This window comes from Pinus tabuliformis, chromosome 5_2 (assembly GCF_031772625.1).
Source record: "Pinus tabuliformis cultivar Carrire ecotype Pingquan chromosome 5_2, CPIR1, whole genome shotgun sequence".
In the NCBI taxonomy this organism is placed as follows: Eukaryota; Viridiplantae; Streptophyta; class Pinopsida; order Pinales; family Pinaceae; genus Pinus; species Pinus tabuliformis.
In genome coordinates this window covers 759,058,635-759,073,462 of record NC_142306.1, presented here as the reverse complement: position 1 = coordinate 759,073,462, position 14,828 = coordinate 759,058,635, and the positions used below count along the sequence as shown (strand labels likewise).

The 14,828-nt window shown below is 35.5% G+C and overlaps 1 pseudogene; it reads left to right on the top strand.

Moving 5' to 3' along the window:
- Positions 1-10,820: 10,820 nt before the first annotated feature.
- On the top strand, positions 10,821-13,231 carry LOC149161497 (L-type lectin-domain containing receptor kinase IV.3 pseudogene; annotated as a pseudogene).
- The last annotated feature ends 1,597 nt before the right edge of the window (positions 13,232-14,828 follow it).

The window sequence follows — 14,828 nt, the reverse complement described above, 5'->3', positions numbered from 1 at the left end:
GCATATTGTCCTTTCCACCCACAATGAAAGCACAATGTTTTTCATGTTTCCTTGCTTAAGAAATATGTTCAAGACACTAATCATGTTGTTGAACGGACTATGATACAAGTGGAACCAAATGGAGAGTTCCACCAGAACCACTATACATCCTGCATCAAAGGAAAATCATACATCCTGCATCAAAGGAAAATCACACTCTATAATAGAAAAATAGAGCAAGTCAAGGTGCAATGGAAACACTTTGAACCTAATGAAGCCACATGGGAGATGGCTAAGAAAATAAGGGTGTAATACACATATTTTTCCTGCTGAATAGAGCAGTGTGTGAAGCTCAATTTTGTTTTTTCTTCATTGAAAAGAACAATGAGGATTGTGTTCCCTTTAAGGGGGTGGGGTTTTTGATACCCATAGGATGATTTCCACCTAATTTTTGTAGTGTAATGATACTTGATATAATAAAAGAATGTATTTTTATGTAATGGCCTAAAGAGTGTGACCACATATCCATGATCTAAGAGGGAAGAGGAAAGATAAACCCAAGTCGGGTTAGATGGCACCTTTAATTAATTTTATGGTGCAATTAATAAGAAAAAGAAGAGAAAGAGTCCAAGAGGAACATGAAGAGGTACTGTGAGGAAATAATAAAAAGGAAAATGCACAACAATGTGGGGGTTGGACCTCCTCTTGGTGAAGCTCATGAGGAAAGATGGAAAGAGATATGATCTAAGTGAATGGGATTCCCTGAAAGAGGAAATTGTGATCAAGATTGCAAGATGATTAAGAGGAAATGGGAATCAGTGCTTGTTAAGGATTGGATGAGAAACTACTCAGGGTGCTAGCTAGGGCTGATAAACCACATGCATATGAGTGCTTGCTAAGAGAGAGTTGATAAACAAACTAAGGTTCTTTCTATGGGTTGATAACCCACTCTTAGAGTGTTTGACACAACTGATAAACGTCCCATTGTTGTGAATTATAGTATGCTTGACTAACCAATAAACCGCCAAATTTCATATGTATTCCATATGATCAATGGAATAAATAAGTCTTCCTACAAAATTTGTTGAAAATAAATTCCCCTTATATTATGGATCTGACTCGGGGGTGACTACTGCAAGTGATTTTGTCTACAGTAAGCCTACGGTTGGGTGGAAAATTGAAGTCCCACCTTCAGTTTGCATTTTTTCGTATTGAAGATAAGATGCATTAAGCTAAGAACTATGGAAGTAAAGAATTTCTCTATGGAAATTGATATGTAGCTTTGAATGATGTTTAATTTTTGTGTAACACTGGTGCATGAACTTATTGAATGAAATTCTTAAATCTTGTGTTCTTTTTTAGAATTTATGTCATATATCTATGAGATAAATGTCTGAAGTTTTCTATTTATTGTATATGTAGTGTATTATGGGTTTAATGGTTGAAAAATGGATCCAAATCACAACATGTAATGAACTTTTTTTTGAGTGGAAGTGAGAGGCTAAATTCCTATATAATTTCCCCAAAAATCGGTTTGTTTCTATGTTCTTTCAGAACATGCATTATGCTCTTGATGGCCCGAGTATGAAAGAGATGGACAAATCTCTCTTATATGTTGGATGACTATAGTAAAACTAAATTAGCTATCGGGCCCTAATTCGTAAAATGCAATCCTAGGATGGATAACTCTGCTACTATGAAAAAGTATATAAATGCATTTAGGGCCTTTATAGGTTGGGACCGTAATAAGCTCAGGAAGGATAGCATTTGCATGTATGTAAATCACACAAACAATTATGTATATACACATGTATTAGCATCTTAGGCTAAAGACTATGTAAGCTCAGGAAGGATAATGTGGATGTTAATATGCTCTTGAATCATAAGCTCAAGAGGGATAGCTCCAAATATCTTCATAAAAACATATTTATATATGGTCACATGGGGGCTGAGTCCCCAGTGCATTAACAGGTTCCCCCCCAAGTCACAATTGACCCATGTGCTATAAAGCACCGTGATCAAGAGTTAAGGATGGGGAGAATCCTAAACCGTATATATGCCTATGGCACAGGGATTGGAAGTTCAGGGCCAAGAGGAGCAAGGGAGTTTGAGCATTATATATCATGTGATCATGCACCACGTCCAATGATAGGGGAGGATGAAATCAGGGTCATTGGATGCCTTGAGAAGTAACTGCCATTGGATGACCCCAATGATTAGAACCTCTGACGTCACCCTCGAAAATAGAAATCATGATGTCATCCTGATGCCTCTACCCCGATGAGTTCATATGGCACTTGGTGCAATCCCATTGGGATTTTATTCCCAGGGTGATATGGCAGCGTTAGAGCCCATGTTTGCTATCATGAGGGTAGGTGGTTTAACGTGTAGGAGGGGTACAAAGTGGGGGCCAAACCTCATATTATTGGTTCAACAATTATCCCCAATGGATTGACATGGTGAATGGCAAATTAATGTTTCCATGTAACCCGAGAGGTTCTTCTTAGGCAAGTTCAATGAGGGACTGTTAATAAAATCCCACAGATTTTCTTTCTGAGGTGAGGTGGAACAAAGGGGCCCGCGTGCCTGATGTATTTTATATGTTGATATATATTACAAAGACAGAGGGAATGGGGGTCTCATGAGTATTGATTATCATGAATGATGTAACAACTAGAAGCAAGAATTCCATGAAAAGCTTGACATGGTGACATGGAATTAATTTAAATAGCCACATGGGTGCCACGTGGCAAGTTAGTATGACATGGCAGACGTTAATAGGCCAAATCTTCAAATGGATATATATTTTAACCTGGGAGTTATTTTGAATCAAATTTTATATCATTGGAAATTTCTCAACGAGGCGCACAAATTGAGGTTATCCATGTTAAGTTTTGAGAGAGTTTGAAAAGATCGAAAAATATAGACGTCATTTCCATAACTAGAACCTTAGAGGCCAAGCTAGCTTCGTAACTTCCCTCTTTCCACCATAGTGGAGACTAAGGGTGGTAGGGGGTATGTTACATGTATATCAATATATGACTATAAGAATTTGTGAGGCATGCATACCTTGATAAATGCTAGAGTGATTTGGGAACCATGTAGTTTTAGGAATTGGATTTGAAAATATACCCCAAATCAAGTTTAAAGGGGTGTTGTTAAATAAAGTTGACTTGGTTATAGAATTGGAATTTTTTAGTTTACAGTATGTGGTTTTCGAGAATGTGGTATCAGGATTACCTATATATTTACATGTAATGAATCCTATAAATAGGTTAGGAAACTGCCATTGTAAAGTGCATTTTGTGTTGGAGATATTAACTCCTACTTGCATTAGAGAAATTTTGAGGTCTAAAATCGGCCTCAAAACAAAAATGTACAACAAAAATAAAATTTATAAGAACCAATAGGAATCAACATGATGATGTCAACCACGAGGGATGATTCACCATTTTTGGAGTAAAAAGGTAAAAAAAAAAAAAAAAAAAAAAATACTACTTTTTAAACTCGTATTTTCAACTTATCTCCCTATTTAATTCCTCATCCAAAGAGTATCGATGTTGTATATTTTTTATGGACCTCCCTACATGAAAAATAAGAAAAACATGAAAAACATGATTGCAATCACGTTTTTTCATGTATTTCTCATTTTTCTTGTAGCAGGGTCCATCGAAAATATGCAACATGGATGCTCCTTGGATGAGGAATTAAATTTTACATCTAAAAATGATCTTGCTCAAAATTTGAGTAAAATCATAGGGAGATAAGTTGAAAATGTAGTTTTGTCTTTTTTCCCTCTAAAATTTGATGATGTAATCTAATTTTATTTTATTATTTCCACTATTATTTTATAATATTCCTTAGGAGACCCATTTTAAACCTCATAATTTCTCTAATGTATTAATATGGATATTGAATGATATTCCTCATGATGAAATGTATAGTTATTGTAATTGTTACATGAGTTGTTGGATTGTTAGTTAGTTGGATTTGAGAGATTTAGTCCAAATAAAATAGCTCCTAGTTTATTGTTTTGTTGAGATATTCTCTCAACTAGTTGATTTTGTGATTAAGAAAGTGTTTTTGTCTTATGCCAATACTTATGTATTTATATGTGTGGATTTATTGATGATTAATAAAATAAGCAATATATTTTTGTGTGCAATTTTTTCTAAATTAGTATCAAAGCTAATAGATTTGGGCTTAACTCCATCAAGGGAGGGCCCAAGACTATGAGAGAGGTGATAATTATTTATTGTATGGATAGATTATTGTAGGTGTGTGAGAGTATAATTTTTGTATGAGAATATATTGTTACATAGTGAGCTACCATCTCTAAGCTAATAGAATTTCTTAATTTAAATCCCCTTAGATCTTATTGAAAGAGTATTAATAACTACTTCACATATATTCTTTGAGTATCTTGTATAAGAGAAGATGAAGTTCAGGAATTCAAAACTTCATGGAACACAGTGTGCCCTACCCAAGATTCCATGTTTCTTTCCCTAGTGGTTCGTCATTGGCTGAAATATGATAAGAAAAACATGAGAATTGATAGAGATGGCAAGAGATTTGCACATGTCTTGAAATATATCTCTAGTGGTGTGTGTGCACAATGTTGTCCTCCAGTGCAAACTCTAGGAAGAGGCCAATCAGAGCCATTATCTAGTAGTTTCCTATGATAACAATATATATAGAAATATTATTTAGTTGTATTGAATAAATTTGATGGGTTACACACCATCATCGTTATGGAAAGAGGATTGGAATACATAACAGTTTGATCAAGAGAGGAGTTAGAGTTGTGTAAGCTCCAAAAAGAGACAAATTTCCTCTGCATCACTAGTTTTAGAGCTTTTTGCAAGGAGGAAATGTGATTTATAGGGGATTTATGAGGATGATGAATTACAGACTTCAAAGATGGAATCATGACATCAAAGGCTTAATGAGCTAAATTTCATAGAGATATATAAATTCTTTTGAGCTACAATTTCTTTTGCACGAATTTGACAAGATATTGGTGATGATATATATTATTTTTCAATAGAAGAATTTTTTTATTTTTTTGTATAATAAATGTACATGATGAAGAATTTTTACAATTAGATGAGGGTAATGTTGTAACATTAACTAGAGTACATTCTATATCTAAACTACTTTCCTAAATCACTAGTGAGTACAAAAATTGGCATCCATGTAACTCTGTAGATGGAAGCATGTCCATAAAATGACTAGTAGTTTAATGATTACAAACAGGGAATTGATTGTGATTTGGAGCAATTGCATCTTCAATAGATCAAGTGGAAGTAAAACTCAATATGGATAGTTTTCTAGTTAACTCAAGAGCTGTTGATATTGTTAGGAACAAAGAGCACTGAGATATGTTTTGGTGTTTAAAGACACCATTGATTGATCTCACTGGAAAATAGGACAATTTAACATGTGTCTATTTAACCATTAAATAGGCTACATCAGAGATGAATACTATAGGAAAAACCATGGGTGTCCATAAACCTAGGGCCCGAAAAACCCCTGGTAACTAGATCGAGTCAAGTTTACCTGATCCACCTTAACAATCCCCACATTAAACTTGAATTATGGAGATTTACCAAGTCCCATTAATTAACCATATCAAACTTGAGATCTCACATTCCCCCCAAGCCAGGATACCAGTACAAATGCCACCTTGATACTTGTCCAAGTGGTTCATTCCACAACTTGATGACTCCATGCACTACTGCACTACATGTATACCTGAGCAAGATATTAAGGCCTTAAAATAATGCATTCTACCATGTAACATGTCTTCCTAGACATCAGGTCTTACAACTTCCTCGGGAAATGCCTTGGACTAAAAACCTTAGGTCACTCACTCATTACATTATTTCTCATGTATACAACCAATCTCTCAACTTCTATATCTTACTCAATCAATACTTGGCATGTATTTTCAACACTGCCTAGTCCACATAATCTCTCATCAACACAACTCATGCCCATGACTCAAACATCATACAAATCTTCTTCTATATGTAGTGGTACTCTAATATACAACTTCCTTGAAATTTATCTTCTTTCTCTTACTCTATGTTATGTCGAGCTACCAATTAACAAAAATATTATCTAGAGAACTCTTAATTTTTCTACTATAATAACCACCACCTCCTCACTCATTGCTTGCTTCCTTGTATTATTTTTCAGATTTTCCTAGACAATTAGTATTTTTCCCTCACTTCTCTAATATGTCTATGCTAGTCCTCTATTTCTCTCATTGATCAACGCTTCTTCCATTATATTTTCATCCTCCCTTAGGTGGAAATTCACTCACTTGGGTTGTCTCCTTTGCAGTGATCCATCGTTGGTGAATGGATTCTATGTTATCACTTCTATAGGCATTTAGGGCTTGGATCCCTTTGACAATAATGTGTGTGGGTGACCCAAATCAGTCTTGATTTGTATCTGTAGCCTATAACTGTGAAATAGTTTTGTTTATTTCAATCGTGAGAAAGATCCTTCAAATACGATATGTGACAACGATGCCTCTATCTTACACAATGAAAACAATTCTTCGTGTTCTTGATTTCAATCTACCTCTCTATTTTAAATGCCCATATCTATTGTTTTCAATTTTCCTTCCATGATCAACTAAGACTAGAATTTCTCCTCTCTCGTTTTTTGTAATTGATTAGTGTTGTAGCTCCTCATTCATTAAATTATTTCTAACATCATCAAACTTTAGTGTGCCAACAGGTGCTATAGTGCTCATAGCTACTATCAAATTTTCCTAGTTGTATAACATGGAACACATAAGTAAGATAGATTTTATTTCATACACCCTCATATAAAAATTTATTTCATTACAATACCATGGCCCCAATACTATGGGATAATACCATGGGTGCAAAAAACTTTGAATTGATTTGGTAACACATAAGAATCTCCCACATGGGACCAAATAGAAGTTTGATCGAATATTTTTGACATTACTTTTCTCTTATCGCTACTAATCCCTTTCCTAAGATTCCTGTCATCCTGTTTTCACTACTCTAGCCAAGGTTCTACAAATCTCTTCCTTATCCCTTGACAATATCTGTGTTAACTTATTAGTTGGATTTTTTGTAGTGTGTATCTTCTCCAATTGTAGCAACCCATCACGTAACACTTCATGAATCCAATGATATCGAACATCAATTTTCTTGGTCTTAGAATGATATGTTGGGATTTTTTTTAATGAATAGCACTATAACTATTATAATGCAACAAATATTTATCTCGTTTTATTCCCAGTTCTCCTAAAAATTGTTGCCGCCACAACATCTCTTTGCAAGCTTGTGGAATCTATGTATTCTGCCTCTGTTGTGGAGAGGATTCTTACTTTCTGCAACCTATACATCGAAAATAATACTGCATATGCAAATGTATATAAATAATCAATGATGGAATTTCTAGTATCCACATCTCCATCCATGTTTATATATGTTTAACCTTCAAGAACAACATTATTATTACCAAAACATGAACCATAATTACTAGTACCCTTGAGCTACCTCAAAATCCACTTTGCCCCATACTAATGTTGTTTGTTTCGATTTGTAAGGAACCCACTCACTACTCCCTCTTAATGTGTAATATCTAGATGGGTACATACCATGGCGTACATTAAGCCACCAATTGATGAAGCATAAGAGATTCTACTCATTTCACGCTTCTTCTTATCATCATAAGGGTGCAAAGAAGCAATAGGTTTGAAGTGTGATGCTGACAATGTACCAACTAGTTTGGCCCCCTTCATATTGAACCTATCCAACACCTTCTCAATATATTTTTCTTGTGACAACTGCAACTTCTTTTTTCTTTCTATCACATATAATCCTCATGTGCAATATTTTTTGTGTTAGAACAAAATATTTTATTGCAAATTGAGTAATATTTCTTCAAACTATTAAGCATGTTCTTATCATGTTCAACAATTAGCATATCATCCACATACAATAGTAATATAATATGCATTTCTTTGGCATACCTCTTGATGTAGACACAATGATCAACCTCTAGCCTTTTGAAGCCATTCTCTAACATAAATGAATCAAGTTTCTTGTAACATTGGCGAGGTTCCTATTTCCACCCATAAATTCTCTTCTTCAACCTGCAGACAAGGTTCTCTTTAACTTTTACCATGAACCCTTCTCACTATTCCACATAAATTTCCTCCACCTATTCTCCATGAAGAAGAATTGTTTTCACATCTAGTTGTTCACATTCCAAGTGTAAAGTAGTAGCAAGACCAAGGATAACTCTTATGGATGGTGTTTTAATAATAGGTGAAGTCAAAACATTCTTTTCAAGAAAATCCCTTCACCATCGGCCTTGCTTTGTATCTTTCCTTCTCCTCACCCTCATGTTTAATATTGTATACCATTTTTTTGTAGGGCATTTCTTCCTTTTGGAAGCTTCACTAACTCCCAATTTTTATTTTCCAATAGAGAGTCCATTTCTTTCTTCGACTAAACCTCCAAAGGCAGACTTGTGATGAATTTCTACACATATATTTTTATCAGGAAATTCATGCTACATGCTCAACTCCAGGCTTTCATATTCACCAAGCTCTCATATTTACCACTCTGGATATGTTACCAGATGCTATGTTCATAGAGCACCGAGAGAAGTGGTGGTGTCTAAAGACACCATTGCTTAATCCCACTTGCTCGTAGGTCGATTAAACATGATTTTGTTCAGATTTTAAGTAGGCTACATCAGGGACGAATACCATGGGAAAAACCATGGGTTCCCATAAAGCTGGAGCCCAAATAAACACCGGTAACTTGACGGAGTCAAGTTTACTTGCTCCACCTTTATAGATCTAGGGAATTATCCCTCATTAATTGTTGAAGACATGAGAGTGGTCTACTAATGAGGTTAGTGACATGGTGTAGTCCGGTAATTAACTTTGGGAGATTTGCGATTCAAGTGTTCAAGAGTGGAAATTCAACTTGAGAGCTACAACTTTACAAAGTTTATGGGATAGCTTGATGGAGTTCAATCTACTTGATCTGGAAAATTATTAGAGATACTAATGAAGAGTTTTTTAGACAAGAAGATCAAAGACAAAGACTTGTTAATTGAGGATGTTGGAGGCATTATCTCCTTGTTGTCTTGTGCATATAGAATGAGATTCCTCATCATAAAAAATATTTTTTAATATAATTATTATAAGAATTATTTAATTGTTAATTAGTTGGATTTGAGAGATTTAGTCCAACTAAAATAACTCCTAATTTAATGTTTAATTAAAATACTTTCTCTTGACTATGTGCTTAAGATAATATTTCTATCTTATACCAATATTTGTATATTTATTTGTCTAATGTTTATAATATAAAATATATTTATATGTAAAAGTTTTACTGAGTTTTAATTATATGATAAATCTATAACAATATGGTTTTTGTTTTCCACGATTGACTTATCTTCTTTCTTATCTGTTGTTGTTATATGTTTTATTATTGCTTTATAATTGGTTGAAATAGGTCATATGTTGTTGTTATATGTTTTATTATTGCTTTATAATTGGTTGAAATAGGTAATATGTTGTTGTTACATGTTTTATTATTGCTTTGTTTTTAATCTTTGCTTTGTAATTGGTTGAAATAGGTAATAGGTACAAGGCTTTTAGGAATCATTTAATTCATTGCAGCGATTTCTAAGGAAGCGATGATGAAAAAGAGTTTTGCGATTTTGTCGCTTGAAGTACGTTTAGTGTCATTGATTAATGTGAAAGCAATCATCCATCTGCATCTTTTGACTCTACTTTCGGCTCTACTTTCAATTTTATCGCTTAAAGTTGCTATTATCATTCATTTGCATCTTGACTCTACTTTCGGCTCTACTTTCAATTTTTTTAATCTTTTATTATTGTTGTTCTGTTATAAAGTGTAACCTGTACATTTTATATCTTAATCATACCTAATTTGGATTTTAGCCCAGGACAATTATCAATTTCCTAGCAGAAACTTGTTTGTGGTCATGTTTTTGATTATAAACATTTTTAACACGATTGCGGTTTGTGATTTTATTACTGAGGTCCGCATAAGGAATTTATTTTATGTTAAAGGCAGGTGACTAAAGAGCAAGGACAAAAATTATAGTATATTAATATTTTGAATTTATATCTAAATGATGATATATTAATATTTTAAATTAATTTTGTATTTCATAGATTTGTTATGTGAAATTGTTATTCAGTTCATAGAAATTGGATTTTTTAATGTTATTTTTAATAATTATTAGGAAAAAGAATTAGGATTATTGAATTTAGGTTTTTGTGATTATTTTATGGTGATGAATCACATTGAATGATTTGAATTGCCGTTACAAATAAATTTTGATGTAATTATGACCCAAAACATGTTCGAAAAAAAAATGAGATAACTTTGTCTCTAAGATAAACCACATTAATTGATTCAAAACATATCCTAATAATATAATTAATGCTAAAAATATTTATCTAAAATATCATAAAATAATATAAACTATTTTAATAATGAAATGAATTATCATATTTTTTTTTGAATATAGCTTATAATTAAAAATTATATATCTATATATCATAATTTATTTTATTTTTATTTTTTATAATTAACCATGGTAATAATAATTTTAAATAAAATTTGAAGTTTGAAAAACTGAATGTGAAAGGAATAATGGATAATCTGTGTAATAAATTGATGTCTACTGCGTTGATTATATGGCTGCGATAATGTACTACATAGTACATACTGATTCGAAGAATTCGCCCCGTCCGACCATTTTCTCTAATCCGCCTGGCCTTTGACTCCCCTTTCATACCAGTTTTTCCTATTGCTTCTGTCTTCGATTTTCTCCCGAGAAAGCATGGTGTCGGCGGACTGTACCTATAATATCTCATGTAATGCTGCTTCCATGGTGATAGAGAAAAATACATGGAGTCGTTGAGAAGAAACGCTCTCTCTCCCCATTTTTTAGCAGTATGGGCGATCAGCCTCATTCCCGTAGCCCTCAGCTCCCCCGTCATGCCAGTTTTGCCTACCACTTTTGTCTTCGACGGATTCAATGGAACCAACTTGATCTTGGAGGCAGATGCTTCACTCATTCGCTCCCAATCCGCGGTCGCCCTCACAGATCTAACGCATTGGAAACTCGGCCGGGCGTTGTATTCAACTCCAGTGCAGATGAAAACCAACGACACACTTTCCTCCTTCAGCACTACCTTTGTTTTTAGCATGGTGCATCCCCCCTCTGACAAAGGCGGGCACGGAATGGCCTTCTTCGTCACGCCTTACAAAACTCTCACGGGCAGTCTGCAATCTGAGTATCTGGGCTTACTAAACATTACTAGCAACGGGAACCCAGACAATCACTTGTTCGCAGTGGAGTTCGATACGGTCCATAGTGTTGAATTGGATGACCCCAATGACAACCACGTGGGCGTGGATATCAACAGCCTCATCTCGGTGAAAACCGCGCTTGCTGGATATTGGAATGGGGAAGACTTCCATGGATTGAGCCTCAACAGCGGACACAACATACAGGCCTGGATAGATTACAACCATCTACAGAGTCAGCTCAACGTTACCATAACGTTGGCTGGCTTGCCAAGACCGCAGAAGCCGTTAATATCTCAAAAAATCAATCTGCGGAGCGTTCTGCAAGAAAAGATGTTTGTTGGCTTTTCAGCGGCTACGGGGAATTTCATAGCAGACCATTACGTTCTCGCGTGGAGCTTCACAACAGAAGGCACGGCACCCCCGCTCGATATCTCTCGTCTCCCTTCGTTTGATCACAGGCATGACAAGCATCCGAGAGTGGGGTTCATATTTGGCATTACAGTAACCGCTCTGGTTTTATTGATATTCTCGCTGGCGGTTGCGGTTTGGTTTCTTAAAAAAGCCAAGTACAGAGAAACGATCGAAGAATGGGAGGAAGAGTTCTGGCCTCATAGATTCGCTTACAAGGATCTAAGCATCGCCACGAATGGGTTCAAAGACGAGAACATTTTGGGGCAAGGGGGTTTTGGCAAGGTGTACAGAGGCGTTCTCCAGTCCAGCGGTCAGGAAATCGCAGTCAAATGTATGACGAAGGAGTTCACGGAGGGAATGAAGAGTTTCGTGGCAGAGATCTCCACCATGGGCCGAATGCAGCACAGGAACCTGGTTCAGCTCCGGGGGTGGTGCAGGATGCAGAAGCAGCTATTCATCGTTTACGACTACGTGTCCAACGGTAGTCTGGATAAGCTCATATTTGGGAACCTGAAAACCATCCTGCCATGGCCTCAGAGATACGCGATCTTGAAGGGTGTGGCTGCGGGGCTGCTTTATCTGCACGAAGAATGGGAGAAGAGGGTCATCCACAGAGACATCAAGTCGAGCAACGTGCTGTTGGATTCGGAGCTAAACGGGCGGCTGGGGGATTTCGGCCTCGCCCGACTGTGTGAACACAGTGAAAACCCGCAGACGACTCGAGTGATGGGAACGTTGGGGTACATAGCGCCGGAGCTCACATGGACAGGGAAGGCTACGCCGAGCTCGGACGTGTTCAGCTTTGGCGTTCTGCTGTTGGAAGTGGCGTGCGGGAGGAAGCCCGTGGATCTATCGGCCGGCGACGAACGAGTGGTTTTGGTGGAGTGGGTTCGGGAGCTATACGCCCAAGCGAGACTGCTAGATGCGGCGGATCCGAAGCTGGGGAATGAATACGACGCAGGCGAAATGGACAAGGTGTTGAAACTAGGATTATTGTGCTCCAATACCGAGCCCGAGGCAAGGTTAGGGATACGGAGAGTGTGTCAAATTCTGGCAGGTGAAGCTACGCTCCCTGACGTCCATATGGCTGCATTTATGGATGAGTGTAGTGTAGAAGTTACTGAGTGTGCCGCAATCGCTGATCCTCATGACAGGCTTCTTGAAGAAACTCTGAGGGGAAGCCGGTCAAACGGATGGCTCAATTCAACATCTCTAAGCGACGTTCCGGTGTGATGATAAAAGTAGAAAGAAAGCTTCGCCAACATTCTGTGAGGGTTTTAGTTCATGCCGCAGCGAGATGATGTCAGCGAAACACAAGTCCAGTTACTTGAGTGCAGACCCTTTTTTTTTTGAAGTTTGTATGTATCAAGGCCTATCAAAATAAAACTAGCAACACTCCGATAGAACGGTTGATGAGTGTACTGTGATTTAGAACGGTAGATGAGTGTAGAGTGATTTAAAACTAGCAACACTCCGATAGAACGGTAGATGAGTGTACTGTGATTTAGAACGGTAGATGAGTGTAGAGTGATTTAGAGGTACATTGTAAGAAATAAGGATGTGGATGGGAAGAAATGAAAAATCAAGAGGTCAGAGTAATGTCCTCTGAGTAATGAGTAATGGGAAGAAATTGGAATATAGATATTTTAAAAGAAAATTTTGCATTCAAAATAAATAATTGGAACAAATTATTTAGGTAAAATTGTTAATTGGAATAAATTAAAATAATTTAGGCAAAATTGTAAATTGTAAGTGATTGCTTTGAGTGTACTATTTATCTGAAAAGCAAACCCATTTGAATATATTGAAAGAATTTGTAAGGGTATAAAAGTTAATAATCATATTTATTGGTGGGGGAAGTTTTGTTTGGTGTAAATATTTCTACTTGCTTTCATCTATGTTGTCTTTATTACATTATTTTAATTTATTGTAAGGTATTTTAGTTTATTATATCTCAAATCTGGTTGGATCAAACTTATTCCTTAAGTAAATAATTGGAATAGATGACAGATTATCAAACAATATTATTTGGAGATGTGTTATTTTTTTCAGCATCTAAAATGTTAAAGGGTTTTTTGTTATTTTTTTATTATGGTGAATTGGTTTTTTGATTTAATATTTTGGGAAATTGTCAAAGAATATAATTTGGAGATGAGTTATTTTCATCATCTAAAATGTTAAAGGGATTTTTTGTTATTTTTATTATTATGGTGAATTGGTTTTTTTATTTAATATTTTGGGATTGTTGCGCAAATTACTAATTGTTTTCATTATTGTCTGATAAGTTCTTATCATATTCCATGTCATTTTTATTATTTTGTCATGGTTCGAACCTCCTCATTGTTAGGTTTTATTTTTATAGTTGAATGGTGTATACTTTTTTTTGGCATTGTTCATGTCTTATTATATGGGAACCTAATGCACCGAAGATAATAGAAATTTAATTTTACATTCAAATATACAGTTTTTTAGAGTTGTGAATCCATGTTTTTCATGTTTACATTCAAATATACAATTTTTTAGAGTTGTGAATCCATGTTTTTCATGTTTACATTCAAATATACAATTTTTTAGAGTTGTGAATCCATGTTTTTCATGTTGCATTTCTTTTTAGACGGACAAAATCTTGTTATACAGGGTATCATCATGCTTATAATTTTGATCTTCCCTACAAAAACAATCTCTCCTAGGACTCTCTCTGTTTGAGCTAAAAACTTTTGGTAGTCAGCGGAAACATTGATATTAAGCAATATATCACTAAAAATGTTATGTGAATATGATTTTGAGGGACATGAAGAGTGTGAGATCAAACTTATACAAGTTTTACTTTTGATTGTTCCTCTTTTGGTAGTAGTGGCTTGAATTGAGGATTTTGTTACCACCCATTCAACTCTATATAAGAACCTAAAATAGTAGGAAGATGTCCATATGACATTAGAAGTTGCTTGATTATAAGGTTTCTTTAATAAAATGCTATAAATTGCCTCTTTGTTGGTTGCTACAATATAAGGGCATCCACATGTTGTGATCTTCATCAATAATGAGGACATTTACAAGCATTACAAGCATTATCTT